Below are 15,657 nucleotides of genomic sequence, written 5' to 3' on the forward strand. Positions count from 1 at the left end.
ATATATTTTTAGCTGTCCATATAATTTCTTTCTATTTTTAGTAGAGATGGGGTCTCGCTCTTGCTCAGGCTGGTCTCGAACTCCTGAGCTCAAACGATCCGCCCACCTCGGCCTCCCAGAGTGCTAGGATTAAGGGCGTGAGCCACCGCGCCCGGCCTAGACTCAATTCTTAAAGTACCATTTTCTTCCCCATAAGCAGAAATACAGAGCTTTTAAAGGGAGGTTTTTTTAGCTTCACGATATTGCTGTTTAACTATAGCTCATGGTTCTGATCCGTCCCACCTCCAGCAAAAACAATTTAGTGACAATTCCAGGAGTCATCAACTATCATTCAAGAAACCAAAGAACACTCCCCTGCCCTTGGGCAAGAATGCAGGTTTTAGCTCCCAAAAAGAGTGAAGGGGTTTTAAAGAGACAGTTCGTAAAACATTTTACCCTTTTTCAGGCCATTTTCTGTTATACATTCCCCACTGTCAATCTTACCCTTTGAGACCCTGTCTCAAAAAAAAAAAAAAAAAAAAAAAAAATTCACATCAGGCATATGTATTATTATTACATTTTTTTACTTAAATAATTACCCCAAAAATAGTTTTGATGACAGCTGATTAGGGTTTTAGCAATGGTAAATGCAGTGAAATAACTGCTGGAGACAGGTATGAAGGACATCAAGATGTTCAATTACATGAAGGTGCACAAAGCTTCAATGCCAGAGGAGGTGAAGAAGCGCAAGAAGGCAGTGCTCTTCTGCCTGAGTGAGGACAAGAAGAACATCATCCTAGAGGAGGGCAAGGAGATCCTGGTAGGTGACATGGGCCAGACTGCCGACGATCTCTATGCCACCTTTGTCAAAATGCTTCCAGACAAGGACTGCCACTATGCTCTCTATGATGCGACCTATGAGACCAAGGAGAGTAAGAAGGAGGACCTGTTGTTTACCTTTTGGACCCCTGAATGTGCATTCCTTAAGAGCAAAATGATCTATGCCAACTCCAAGGATGCCATCAAGAAGAAGCTGACAGGGATGAAGCAGGAATTATAAGCAAACTGCTCTGAGGAGGTCAAGGACCGCTGCACCCTGGCAGAGAAGCTGAGGGGCAGTGCCATCATCTCTCTGGAAGGCAAGCCTTTGTCAGCCCCCTCCGGTCCCCTGCCTGGAGCATCTGGCAGCCCCAGGCCTTCCCCTGGGGGTTGCAGGCTGCCCCCTTCCTGCCAGACCGGAGGCGCTGGGGCGATTCCAGCAGGGGGAGGGCAATCCCTTTACCCTAGTTGTCAAACAGTCCCTCCACCCCCAGGATTTTCCTCCTCCCTCCATCCCTGAGGGTTCTGGCCTTCCCAAACCGAGTTTGATCTTCTGATTCCTCTTGGGTTGAAACAGACCAAGTTCCTCCCCCAGTTGGGAGAGGGGCCTGTGTTTTTTTTAAAAACACCCCTACACCTCACCTCTTCCATCCCTTTCCCATGCTGCCAACTTCTAACTGCAATAGTGACTCTGTGCTTGTCTGTTTAGTTCTGTGTACAAATGAAGTGTTGTGGAGATGACCCTTCCTTTTTCCCCTGGTCACAGCCACTCATGGAAGCAGGACCAGTAAGGGACCTTTGATTAAGGAAAGAAAAAAAAAAAAGACACAAAAATAAACAGGCCCACTAATGGGGAAAAAAAAAGAAACTTGTACAAAGGTGTACAGCTATGAAGTGGCAGAGGTAGGACTTGAGTGAAAGCTAGTCTTGTACTCCAAGAACAGTGTTTTTTCCATATACCAAAATGGTTGTAGACTGGCAGAAGAGGAGGCTAAGAAAAAATAGGCTTTGGACTTAAACAGACTTGGATTCAAATCCCAATTCTGTTCATTCTTAGCTGTATGACCTTGAGCAAGTTACTTCACCTTTCTAAACCTCACTTGCATCCTCAGTATCTACTAATAAGGTTTAAATTAGATCATGTATCTAAAGCTTTGGCAGACACACAAGATTGCTTAGTAAATGGCGGCTCAATTGTCATATTGATTGGACATAGGACATGTCAGTTCCATAAATCTACATTAAGAACTTTTGATCTGGAATTAAGGAGAGAGGAATACAGACTTAACCCATATAATGACTGTTCAGTTAACAACTTTTCGCCATAATGGCTCTTAAGAAATTATTTTACTTTTTAGTCAGTGACTCATTTTTTCCCCAGTATTATGACTTTTTCACTTAAAAACATACTAAAAATATATGCCATAGGAAGTAATATTTCAATACTATAGCTTCAGGCAAAGACATACCCACCACTTTACTTGGTGCTGCAGATTTTAGCCAGAGAATATCATATGAAAAACTTTAAATTGTGCCGTATGTTTGGGTAAACACAAAATGTTTTGTTTTGCATATGCCAAGTGAGAGAAAAGAAGAGGTACTATCTTCTATGACTCTTCAGTCAATTGTGCATGCATGTCATTTCCATTTTTTCTAAGCATTTTTATATTTAGCCTTTGTTTTGCTCTAGATGAGTTTTTCTGTGTTACAAATTTAAGTGCAATTTAAGTGCAAGATAACCATGAGCCCTTAAAAGGTTGAAAAATTGGTGAAAATTGACCAAAACAAGAATGTACCTCCAAAGAATGACTCCCTTGCACCCATTCTCCACCAACCACTGGCCACAGTCAAGCCTTCCATTGGTCAGTTTAATAGGCCTAATTGAATTACACGTTATATACAAGGGATATTAACCTTCAAATAGTTGTTTATTTGAGGGTTAATATGATATACTATATATTATATACATTTATTTTTGGTGCTCAATAAAAATATTTCTTTATCTTTAAAAATTATTTGTGTATATTGGATTGGGACATTGTAGTAGGCAGAATTCTAAGAGGCCCCTCAAGATTTCCATCTGCTGGAGGGGGCATCCCATAAAATTCCCTCCCCTTAGGTATGGGTGGGACCTGTAATTATGATGGGATATAATTATTGTGATTCATACCGGAAAAGTAGGGGGATTTTGGAGATGTAACAAGGTCCCTAATCAGTCAGCCTTAATTTAATCAAAGGGGAGTTTATCTTGAGTGGGCCTGACCTAATCATCTGGCTTGTTAAAAAGGGGTCTAGAGGTCAGAGACAGAAAAAATCAGAGAGATTTGAAGCACCAGAGATGCTCACCTGTTGGACTTGAAGAAACAAACTGCCATGTTGTACACGAAGCCATGTGGCAGGGAGTGATGGGTGGCTGCTAAGAGCTGAGGGGCTTAGTCCTACAACCGTAGCAAATTAGATTCTATTGATAACCAGTGAACTTGGAAGAGGACCCCAAGCCTAAGATGAGATCATAGCCCTGACTGACACCTTGATTTTAGCCTGGTAAAACCCTGAGCAGAGAGCCCACCTAAATAATGCCTGGATTTGGGTGGGCTTTTTTTTTTTTTTTTTTTTTTTTAGAGAGTCTTGCCCTGTCACCTTGGGTAGAGTGCAGTAGCATCATCATAGCTCACTGCAACCTCTAATTCCTGGGCTCAAGCACTTCTCTCTCTCTCTCGTTCTCTCTCTCTCTATTTTTTTCTTTTTTTTGAGACAGAGTCTCGCTCTGTTGCCAGGGCTACAGTGCTGTGGCATCAGCCTAGCTCACAGCAACCTCAAACTCCTGGGCTCACGCGATCTTCCTGCCTCAGCCTCCCGAGTAGCGGGGACTATAGGCTCATGCTACCATGCCCAGCTAATTTTTCTATTTTTAGCAGAGATGGGGGGCTCGCTCTTGCTCAGGCTGATCTCGAACTCTTGACCTCAAGCAACCAACCCTCCCACCTCAGCCTCTTAGAGTACTAGGATTACAGGCGTGAGCCACCATGCCAACCTTGTGTTCTTTTAATTTACTAAATTTCTGGTAATTTGTTATGCATCAATAGAAAAACGATACAGATGTGTATAAGTTATCTATTGCCACAATAATGTTGTATAACAAAGCATCCCCAAGCTCACTGGTTTAAAGGAACCACCATTTATTACTTGTCATGACTCTTATGGGTCACCTGGGCAATTCTGTTGATCTGGGCTGGGCTAGGCTAATCTCACCTGGACTTTGTAATGAATCCACAAACAACTGCAGGATTGGCTGGTGGTTGGCTAGTCTAGAATGGCTTTACCTGTGATGACTTGGCTCCACTCCACATGATCTCTAATCTTCCAGCAGGCTAGCCTGTGTTTGATCTCATGGTAATGGCAAGGTTTAAAGAGAGAAAGGGGCCAGGCTCAGTGGCCCCCACCTGTAGTCCCAATTACTGGGAATGCTGAGGCAGGAGGATCACTTGAGCCCAGGAGTTTGAGGTTTCAGTGAGCTATAATGATGCTGCTGCACTCTAGCCCGGGCAACAGAGTGAGACTCTGTCTCAAATAAAATAAAGAGTTAAAGAGGAAACACTTAAGCAATTTTTCAAGACAGCTTTCCTCAAGGTTGCCACTGTCCTGTTGGCTGAAGCCAGTCACATGAGAAGAGAAATGAAAATATATTCATACAAAGACTCACACAAAAATGTTCATAGCCATTTTATTCATAATAGCCAACAACTGGAAACAACTCAAATGCCTATCAATTAGAGAAAGAATAAACTAATTGTGGGATAGTGACAAAATGGAATAGCATTCAGCAATAAAAGAATGAATTACTGATCCAAGCTGCAATGTGGATGAATATCAAAACATTATGTTGAGCCAAAGAAGTCAGACACAAAAGAGTACATTCTGAATGGTTCCATTTATGTGAAGTTGAAGAACAGGTAAAACTAATCTATGGTGATAGAAATTAGAACAACGGTTGTCTATAGGGGATGGAGATGGAGTGAAAGAGGACATGGGGGTGCTCTCTGGGTTCATGGAAATGTGTTTTATATACCAGTACATTAATTTATCAAAACTCTTTAAATTGTACACTTTAAATCTATGCATTTCACTGTATCTAAATTTTACTTAAAAAACAAACACTGGTGCAGTAGAAAGAACACAAGCATTGGTGTTAAAAGCCTTATATTTTAATACCATTTCTAGTTCTAGCTGTGTAAAGTCACTCAATAGGCTTTAAATTTTTCAGCCACAAAATGAGAAAGTTATTTACCTCACTGGATCTTTTTTTTATTTTGATAAAATATATATAACATGAAATTTACCATTTGGATCATATTTAAGTATACAGTTCTGAAGCATTAAGTACATTTACAGTATTGTACAACCATCACCACCATCCACCTCTGGAACTTTTTTTCATCTTTCCATCTGAAACTTGTACCCATTAAACACCAAGTCTTCATTTACCCCTTCCCCAGCCTCTGGCAACCACCATTCTACTTCCTGTTTCTGTGAAATTGACTAATCTTAGGAACCTCTTATAAGTGGAATCATAAAATATGTGTCCTTTCGTGACTGGTTCATTTCACTAAGCATAATATCTTCAAGGTTCATCCATGTTGTAACATGTCAAAATTTCAATCTTTTTAAAGGCTGAATAATATTCCATTATATGTCTATACCACAATTTGTTTGTCCATTCATCCATTGATAGACACTTAGGTTGCTTCCACTTTTTGGCTGTTATAATTAATGCTGCTATGAACATGGTTGTACTAGTATCTATTCAAGTCCTTGCTTTCACTTCTTTTGGGTATATACCCAGAAGTGGATATGCTGGATCATATCCATGTATAATTTTTTTCTTTCTTTCTTTTTTTCTTTTTAAGGTTAGTGAATCAGAGAGAGTAGAGAAGAAACAAAGAAATCTGGAATTGGTTGTGATCAATTAGCTGTAAACACCACTGCACTTGAACTAGCCTCTATGATGAATCACCATACTGTTTTCCATAATGGTTACACCATTTTACACTCCCATCAGCAATGCTTGAGGATTCCAAATTTCTTTATGTCCTCACTAACACTTGTTATTTTCTGTTTTGTTTTGTTTTTTGATAATTGCCACCTTAATGGGTATAAAGTGGTATCTCATTGTGATTTTGATTTGCAAAAATCAAAATGATGTTGAACATCTTTTCTTATCTTTTCTTTCTTTCTTTCTTTTTTTTTTTTTATTTATTTTTTTGAGAAAGGGTCTCACTCTGTTGCCTGGGCTAGAATGCAGTGGCATCATGATAGCTCACTGCAGTCTCCAACTCCTGAGTTCAATTGATCCTCCTTGTCTCAGCCTCAGTCTTTCGAGTAGCTGGCTCAGACTACAGGCTATTGTCACCACAACTGGCTGATTTTAAAAATTTTTTTGTAGAGGCAGAGTCTTCCTATGTTCCTCAGATTGGTCTTGACCTCCTGACTCAAACTCCTGGCCTCAAGCAATCCTCCCGTCTCAGGCTCCCAAAGTGCTAGGATTATAGGCATGAGCCACCGTGGCCACTGAACATCTTTTTTATGCTTATTTTCCATTTGTATATCTTTGAAGAAATGTCTATTTAAGTTCTTTGCCCATTTTTTAATTGTTTGTTTTTTGTTGTTGAGTAATAGGAATTCCTTATATATTCTTTATATATTTTTGGTATCAATCCCTTATTAAATATACAATTTACAAATATTTTCTCCCATTTTGTGGGCAGCCTTTTCACTCTCTTGGTAGTATACTTTGATATATAAAAGTTTTAATTTTGATGAAGTTTGATTTTCTTTTGTTGCCAGTTCTTTTGGTGTCATATCCAAGAAATCATTGCCAAATCCAATGTTGTAAAGCTTTTGTCCTTATTTTTTCTTCTAAGTGTTTTTATAATTTTGGCTCTTATATTTAGGTCTCCCATTATGAGTTAATTTTGGTCTATTGTATAAGGTAAGGCTCCAAGTTCATTCTTTTGCCTGTGAATATCCAGTTTTCCTTGTTGCATTTGTGGAAAACACTGTCCTTTCCCTGAATGAATGGTCTTGGCACCCTTGTTGAAAATCATTTGACCATATATGCAAAGGTTTATCTCTGGGCTCTTTATTCTGTTCCCTTCATAAGTCTGTCTGTCTTTATGCTAGTACCACATTGTTTTGATTACCATGGCTTTGTAGTAAGTTTTTTTTTTTTGGAGACAGAGTCTCGCTCTTTTGCCCTGGCTAGAGTGCTGTGGCGTCAGCCTAGCTCACAGCAACCTCAAACTCCTGGGCTTAAGCAATCCTTCTGCCTCAGCCTCCCGAGTAGCTGGGACTACAGGCATGTGCCACCATGCCCAGCTAATTTTTTCTATATATATTTTTAGTTGTCCAAATAATTTCTTTCTATTTTTTGTAGAGACGGGGGTCTCGCTCTTGCTCAGGCTGGTCTTGAACCTCTGAACTCAAACAATCCACCCACCTTGGCCTCCCAAGTGCTAGGATTACAGGCATGAGCCACCGCGCCCAGCCTGTAGTAAGTTTTGAAATCAGGAATTGTGAAAACTCCAACTTTGTTCTTCTTTTTAAAGATGGTTTGGCTATTTGGGGTCCCTTGAGATTCCATATGAATTTTAGAATAAAATTTTATACTTCTGCAAAAAAGTCATTAGGATTTTAATAAGGATTGCATTGGTTTGTATATTATTTTGGATAATATTGTCATCTTTACAAAATTAAGTCTTCCAATCCATGAACACATGATGTCTTTCCATTTATTTGTGTCTTCTTTAATTTCTTTCAGCAACATTTTGTAATTTCCAGCGTACAAGTCATTCACTTCCTTAGTTAAGTTTATTCCTAAGTATTTTATTATTTTTATTGTTATTGTAAAGGAAATTGTTTTCTTATTTTTTGAATTCTTCATTGTTAGTGTATAGGAACATAACTGATTTTAGCGTGTTGATTTTGTATCCTGCAACTTTGCTGAATTCACTTATTAGTTTTAACAGGTTTTTTTGTGGAATCTTTAAGGTTTTCTACATATCAGATCATGTCATCTGCAAACAAAGATAATTTTACTCCTTTTCCAATTTTGATGTCTTTTATTTCTTTTCCCTTCTCAATTTCTTTGACTAGGACTTCCATTACTAGGTTGTATGAAAGCAGTGAAAGCAGACATATTTGTATTATTTCTGATATTAGAGGAAAAGCTTTCAGCCTTTTGCCAGCATGATGTTGGCCATGGGTTTTCACATATGGTTTTTATTATATTGAGGTAATATCCGTCTATTTCTTGTTTGTTGAATGCTTTTATCATGAAAAAGTATTAAATTTTGTCAATGATTTTACTGCATCAATTGAAATGATTATGGGTTTTTCCCCCCTTTATTCTGTTAATATGGTATAATGCATTGATTGATTTTCATATGTTGAGCCATCCTTGCATTCCAGGGATAAATACAACTTGGTCATCATGATGGTTAAATTTAGATGTCAACTTGACTGGATCAAGGAATATTTAGAGAATTGGTAAAAGCTGGAAAGCTGAGCGTGGTGGGGTGTACCTATAACCCCAGCTACACAGGAAGCTGGGGCAGGAGGATTGCTTGAACCTGGGAATTCAAGGTTATAGTGCACCATGACTGCATCTGTGAATAGCCACTGCACTCCAGCCTGGTAACATAGGGAGACCCTGTCTCAAAAATAAATAAATAAATAAATAAATAAAAAAGAACTGGTAAAGCATTAATTCTGGGTGTGTCTGTAAGTGTGTTTCCAGAGGAGACTGTCTTGTGAGTCAGTGGACAGAGTTGGGAAGATCCACCCTCAACATGGGCAGGTACCATCCACTTGGCGGGCCCAGATAGAACAAAAAAGGAGAGAAAAGGATTTCCTCTCTCTCTCGGAGCTGGAACACTCTCCTCCTTCCTGCCCTTGGACATCAGAACTCCAGACTCTCTGGTCTTGGGACTCCAGGACTTATACCAGTGCCCCCCTAGGTTCTCAGGTCTTTGGCCTTAGACTGAATATCATACCATTAGCTGTCCTGGTTCTGAGGCTTCCAGACATAGACTGAGCCACACTATCACTTCCCAGCAACCCAAGATCTCCAGTTTGCCAATGGCCAATCATGGGACTTCTAAGCTTCCATAATTTTTTCTTTTTTTTTGAGACAGAGTCTTGCTCTGTTGCCCTGGGTAGAATGCAGTGCAGGCCTGGGCTCAAGTGATCCTCTTGCCTCAACCTCCTGAGTAGCTGGGACTCCAGGTACATGCCACTACACCCAGCTAATGTTTCTATTTTTACTAGAGACGGATTTGGCTCTTGCTCAGGCTGGTCTTGAACTCCTAAGCTCAGGCAATCCTCCTGCCTCAGCCTCTCCAAGAGCTAGGATTACAGGCATGAGCCACTGTGCCCAGCCAGCTTCCATAATCTTATGAGTCAATTCCCCTAATAAATTTCCTCCTCTTTCTCTGTCTATATGTATATATGTATGGTTTTATTCTATTAAATAGAAGAACCCTGACTCATACAATCATGATGTATTAGGTTGGTGCAAAAGTAATTGCGGTTTTAGATGGTGAATTTTAAAGCACTATAATTAGGCTCAAACACATCTTTATTAATCAAAATAGGAACCATTACAATCAACACATTTTTGCCAATGAAAAACAAGTTTGTTTATTCCTGTAGCTTAAGAATCCATGCTTCGGGATTCCATGAACTCTTGGAAAGCATTTTCTGCATCCTGCTGGTTGTGGAAGCATTTTCCCTGCAAAAAGTTGTCGAGATGCTTAAAGATATGGTAGTCTGGTGGCCAGAGGTCAAATGAATATGGCAGATGAGCAAAACTTCATAGCCCAATTCATTCAACTTTTGAAACCTTGGTTGTGCAATGTGCAGTTAGGTGTTGTCCTGGAGAAGAATTGGGCCCTTTCTGCTAACCAATGCCAGCTGCAGGCGTTGTAGTTTTCTTGCAGTTTTTGGTGCTCTCATCAACGTGCTGAGCAGACTTCTCAGATATAATGGTTTTGCCAGGATGCAGGACGCTGTAGTGGATCAGACTGGCTGCAGACCACCAAACAGTGACCATGACCTTTTTTGGTGCAAGTTTGGCTTTGGGAAGTGCTTTGGGAGCTGCTTCTTTGTCCAACCACTGAGATGGTTGTCGCTTGTTGTATAAAATCCACTTTTCGTGGCACGTCACAATCTGATCAAGAAATGGTTTGTTTTTGTTGCATACAAGAAGAGAAGACAACATTTCAAAACCACAATTTTTTGATTACTGGTCAGCTCACAGTGCACCCACTTATTGAGCTTTTTCACCTTTCCAGTTTGCTTCAAATGCCGAACAACCATAGAATGGTTGACCTTGAGTTCTTCGGCAACTTCTCATGTAATTGTAAGAGGATCAGCTTTGATGATTGCTCTCAATTGGTTGTAGTCAACTTCCCATGGCCAGCAACTGTGCCCCTCATCTTCAAGGCTCTCCTCTCCTTTGCAAAACATTCATTAGCAGTTCCTGGGCCAAATGCATTGTTGATGTTGCACATTATCTCCATTGCTTTATGACCCTTTTTGAACTGAATAAGAAAATCGCTTGAATTTGTTTTTTGTCTAACATCATTTCCATAGTATAAAATAAATATAAAATAAACAGCAAGTAATAAGTCATTAGCAAAGAACCATAAATCGAGAAACGTGCATTAAAGTGCTGTATAACATAACCCCATTTATTTAAGAATGTATTCCCACAGCAAAAGGCAAATTTTAACAATGCTAAAACTGCAATGACTTTTGCACCAACCTAATATAATCCTTTTAGTATGCTGCTGAATTCAGATTGCTGGTATTTTGTTGGGATTTTTGCATCAATATTCATAAGGGATATTCATCTATAGTTTTCTTTTCTTGTAGATTTTTTTTTTGTCTTATTTTAGTATTAAGGTAATGCTGGCCTCATAGTATGAGTTAGAAATTATTCTCTTCTCTTCAACTTTTTAGAAGAGTTTGATCAGGATTGGTGTTAATTCTTCTGTAAACATTTGGCAGAATTCACCAGTGAAGAGATCTAGTCTTGTGCTTTTCTTTGTTGGGAGGTTTTTGATTGCTAATTACATTGCCTTACTATTTTTATGTCTGTTGAGATTTTCTGTTTCTTCATGATTCAGTCTTGGTAGGTTGTATGTTTCTGGGAATTTGTCCATTTCCTCTAGGTTATCCAATTTGTTGGCATATAATTATTCATAGTTCTCTCTTATTAATATAATTCTTTTTACTTTTGTAAAATTGGTACTAATGTCCCTCTTTCATTTCTGATTTTAGTTATTTGAGTCTTCTTTTTTTCTTCACTCTAGCTAAAAGTTTGTCACTTTTGTAGATCTTGTCTAAGAAGCAACTCTTGATTCTGTTGATTCTCTCATTGAGTTTTTGTGAAGATTAAATAAGATAATGAGATACCAATTCATAATAAACAATGCAAATGGTCAATGACCAATTATAAAGAGTTGTACCTCCAGAAGTAATTCTTTTTTTCTTTTGAGACAGAGGATCTGTTGCCCCCGCTAGAGTGCAGTGGCGTGATCATAGCTCACCACAACCTCAAACTCCTGGGCTGAGACGATCCTTTGGCCTCAGCCTCCCAAGTAGCTGAGACTACAGGGGCACACCACCATGCCCTGCTAATTTTTTCTATTTCTAGTATTATGGGGGTCTCACTCTTGCTCAGGCTGGCCTCGAACTCCTGACCTCAAGGTATCTTCCCACCTCAGCCTCCCAGAGTGCTAGGATTACAGGCGTGCGCCACCATGCCCAGCCATTAAAGAAATTAAAATAACAGCAAGATACCATTATTCTATCAAATTGGCACAGTTATTATAGAAAAGGCTGCAGTTAGAAGTCACCCTCTTTTGTGTGGGGATAGTTTACTGTATGGGAATACTTAAAGGGGCTTCTGGGATGTTGCTAATATTTTATTTATTAACCTGGGAGCTGGTTTCATGTTTTAAAAATTCATAGACCAGTGGGGAGTTATTGTTTACTGGGTACAGAGTTTCAGTTTTGCAAGATGAAAAGAGCTCTGAAGATGGGTGGTGGTAATGGTTGCACAACAATGTGAATGTACTTAATGCCACTGAACTGTACACTTAAAAATGGTTAAAACGGTAAGTGATAATTGGTTAAAATTGTATTTCACCACAATTTTTAAAATCCATTGGGCTATATACTTGTGATTTGTGCATTTTTTGGTATGTTAGTCATATTTTAATCATACAAAAAATATAGTACACAGCAATACAAGCCTAGAGTAAGCAGACACTGCTGGTGAAAGTGTAAATTGATATCTTTTTGGAAGGCAATATGGCAGCGTGTATCAAAATCTATACCCTTAATTCAGCAATTTTACTTCTAGGAATTTATCGTAAGGAAATATTTAAGATGTTTGCAAAAGTGTGTGTATAACGACATTTACTATAATGTTGCTAATAATAGCAAGAAACTGGAAATCACCTAAATGTCCCATAAAAAGGGATTGGTTAAAAAATACATGGTTTAGCCACACAGTGGAATATACAAAGCTATCAAAATTGATGCCCATGTCCATTAATCTTCATCATTATGGTAATATGTTTATGCTGTATCAAGTGGAAACAAAGGAAGAGATTAAATATGAAAGACACAAAAAACAATGGAAAATTTGCCAGTGGTCATCTAGTTTGGGCAATGGGAATGTATTGGCTTTTAATTTTCTTCCTTTTTTGTTTGTCTGTGTTGTAAAAATTTTTTTGAGAAACATGTTATTGCCTTTTTAATAAAAAAATCTATAAGTTATTAGTAATTAGATAAAACTAAAATGGCTGGTGCACAGTAGATGCTCAAAAATGTCAGTGCCCCTTCCTTCCCTTGGAAAAGTAATCACTGGCTGCTCATTATCTGTATTAATCAGGGTTCTCCAGAGAAACAGAACCAATAAGATGTGCAAATATATAGAGAGATTTATTTTAAGGAATTGGCTCGTATGATTATGGAAGTTGGCAAGTCCAAAATCTTCAAGGTGGGTTGGCTGGCTGGAGATCGAGGGAAGAGCCAATGTTGCAGTCCAAGTCCAAAGGCCATCTGCTGGCAGAATTCCTTCTGGCTCAGGGGAGGAGAGGCAGTCAGTCCTTATTCCATTAAGTCCTTCAACTGATTGGATGCGGCCCACCCACATTACGGAGGGCAATCTGCCTTACTAAAAGTCCACTTAGTTAAATGTTAATCTCATCCAAAAAAGCATTCTCACAGAAACATCCAGAATAATGTTTGACCAAACATCTGGGCATTGTGGCCCATTCCAGTTGACATATAAAATTAAACGTCACATTACCCTTCTATAGGGCTTGTTTGTGGGTACCTGGGGAGAAGTAGGAGAAAAAGAAAAAAGACTTAGCTCTCTGGACCAATTGAGTGTTTCCAAGAGACACAGACTTACGAAGCCAGTGGGCCCACAAATTCTTTAAATTTGTTTTAATAAAGGTTTTCACAAACCGTATAAAATGTGGCCGTTTGCCTCACTTTGGGAAGTCCTCACTCTAGGTCTATTCATGCATGGAGATGCCCAAGATTAGTGATTGAAACTGAAGAGGACAGACACCCAGTGTCTAGGAGAAAATAAATGCTCTTTTCCATGTCATTTCCTATTTTCATCCCAGGAGCTGGAACCAGCTGTGTCTCTAGGTTGTCCTTGCTGTTCCTGTGAGGCTACAAAGAAGTAGACTGTGTTGACCTGTTTAGGTCTGTACCTCTCTTGGTTTTAAATTTTTTTTTCTCCCAGTGTTTGCCTGCACACCTTCCCGTATTGCTGTTTGTTATTCTATACCTTACAATTCTGTTAGGAAATATTAATTTGAAGCTTATGGGAAGGTTACAAACTAGGGGCTTTGCTGATGTCTCTTGTTGGCTTATGTGGGAAGCTTAAAACTATTTGACTTCATTGACAGCACTCAAAAATTGGGACATTTTGTGGTGTATCCACACAATGGAATATTATTTAGCCATAAAAGGAAGGAAGTACTGATACATGTTACAACATGGCTAAACCTTGAAAACAGTATGCTAAGTGAAAGAAGTTATTCATTAAGACCACACATTGTGTGATTCCATTCACGAGAAATGTCCAGAATAGGGAAATCTACAGAGAAAGAGAGTAGATTAGTGGTTGCTTAGGGCTGGGGAGTGGAGGAGATAGGAGAGCAAGAGGTAAAGTGTATCTTTTTGATTTGATGCAAATGTTCTAAAAGTGACTGTGCTGACGGTTGCACGTACCTGTGAATATAGTAAGAACCATTGAATTGTACACGTTATATGGATGAATTGTACGTTATGTAAATTGTATCTCAGTAAAGTTGTTTTTAAAAATTGGGTTCTGGGTATATACATCTAAAAGAATTGAAAGCAGGGTCTCAAACAGATGTTTACACACCCATGTTCATAGCAGCATTATTCACAATAGCCAAGATTTGAAGCAACCCAAGTATCCATTAATACCTGAATGGATAAACAAATGTGGTACACACATACAGTGGAATATTATTCAGCTTTAAAAAAGGAAGGAAATTCTGACCTTGCTACAACTGGATTAACCTTGACAACGTTATGCTAAATGAAATAAACCAGTCACAAAAGGCCAAATATTGTATGATTCACTTATATAAGGTATCTAGTGTCATCAAATTCATAGAAAAAGAAAGAATAACTGGGCTCATTGGCTCAGCTTGTAATCCCAACTACTTGCGAGCCTGAGGTGGGAGGATCCTTTGAGCCCAGGAGTTAGAGGCTGCAGTGAGCTATGATCGTGCCACTGCACTCAGCCTGGGTGACACAGTGAGATCCCATCTCTTAAAAAAAAAAACAAAGCAAAAGAGCGGTTGCCAGGGGCTGGGGAGAGGGAAAATAGGGGAGATATTAATGGGTATAAAGTTCAGTTTTGCAAGATGAAAAAGTTCTGGAGAGTAGATGCCCAACAAACTAATATTCTTAATACTATAGAAATGTACACTTAATCTCTCAGAACAAGACCTCTGAGTAAAAAAAAAAAAAGAAAGAAAGAAAGAAATGTACATTTAAGAAATAGTTACGACGGTAAATTTTATGTGTGTTTTACTACAGTTAAATATTTAAAAGAAATAGGGAAATTTCAAGTAAAGTCCAATTTCTGAGTTAGCAATTTGAAAACCTGGTTAAGTCTGGGCTGGCATTCCCTCATGGTGAGCATATCTTAGAATGAGTAGTGGCTGATCCCCTTAGAGTGGGCTTGAGTTTGACACTATTCCACTTGGCTTGTTCTACTTATTTATACTATCTAAATAACTCCTGTAAGCACTGGCATTTGTCATCTTTGTTCTGGGCTATCTCATCTCCTCTGTTTTCTCCCCACCTTCACTACAGCCCAATGTGAAATTATCTAAACTTGGAGTCAGACAGTCTAAATGTCTGCCATGTTCCTCCTTTTATTAGCTATGTGGGCTTGGTCACAACCTATGGTCACTTAACCTCTGAAAGTCTGCTTCCCCCCCTGTAAAATAATGTGGATAAAATGTTTTCTACCTAACAGGCAAAATGAATAATGTGTGTGAAGTTACCTTGTAAGCAACAAATTGCTGTTCATATGGAAACTATGATAAATAACATTTGTTCCAATGCTGTTGTTTAATGCATGCTGGATTTTTGTTTATTGTAACCCTATTTTCTTATTTACTTCTGATCTTTGTTATTTTAATCAGGATTCTGAGGGAACTAATTTAAAATTTATTTAATTAAAAAAATAAGTAAACATTTGCATAGTTCAAAAATTAAAAAAAAAAT

At 38.7% G+C, this 15,657-nt stretch overlaps 1 pseudogene; it reads left to right on the forward strand.

Annotated features, from left to right (window-relative positions):
• Positions 1-670: 670 nt before the first annotated feature.
• On the forward strand, positions 671-1,318 carry LOC138390264 (cofilin-1 pseudogene; annotated as a pseudogene).
• The last annotated feature ends 14,339 nt before the right edge of the window (positions 1,319-15,657 follow it).

The sequence above is a fragment of the Eulemur rufifrons genome, chromosome 8, assembly GCF_041146395.1.
Source record: "Eulemur rufifrons isolate Redbay chromosome 8, OSU_ERuf_1, whole genome shotgun sequence".
Taxonomy (NCBI): Eukaryota; Metazoa; Chordata; class Mammalia; order Primates; family Lemuridae; genus Eulemur; species Eulemur rufifrons.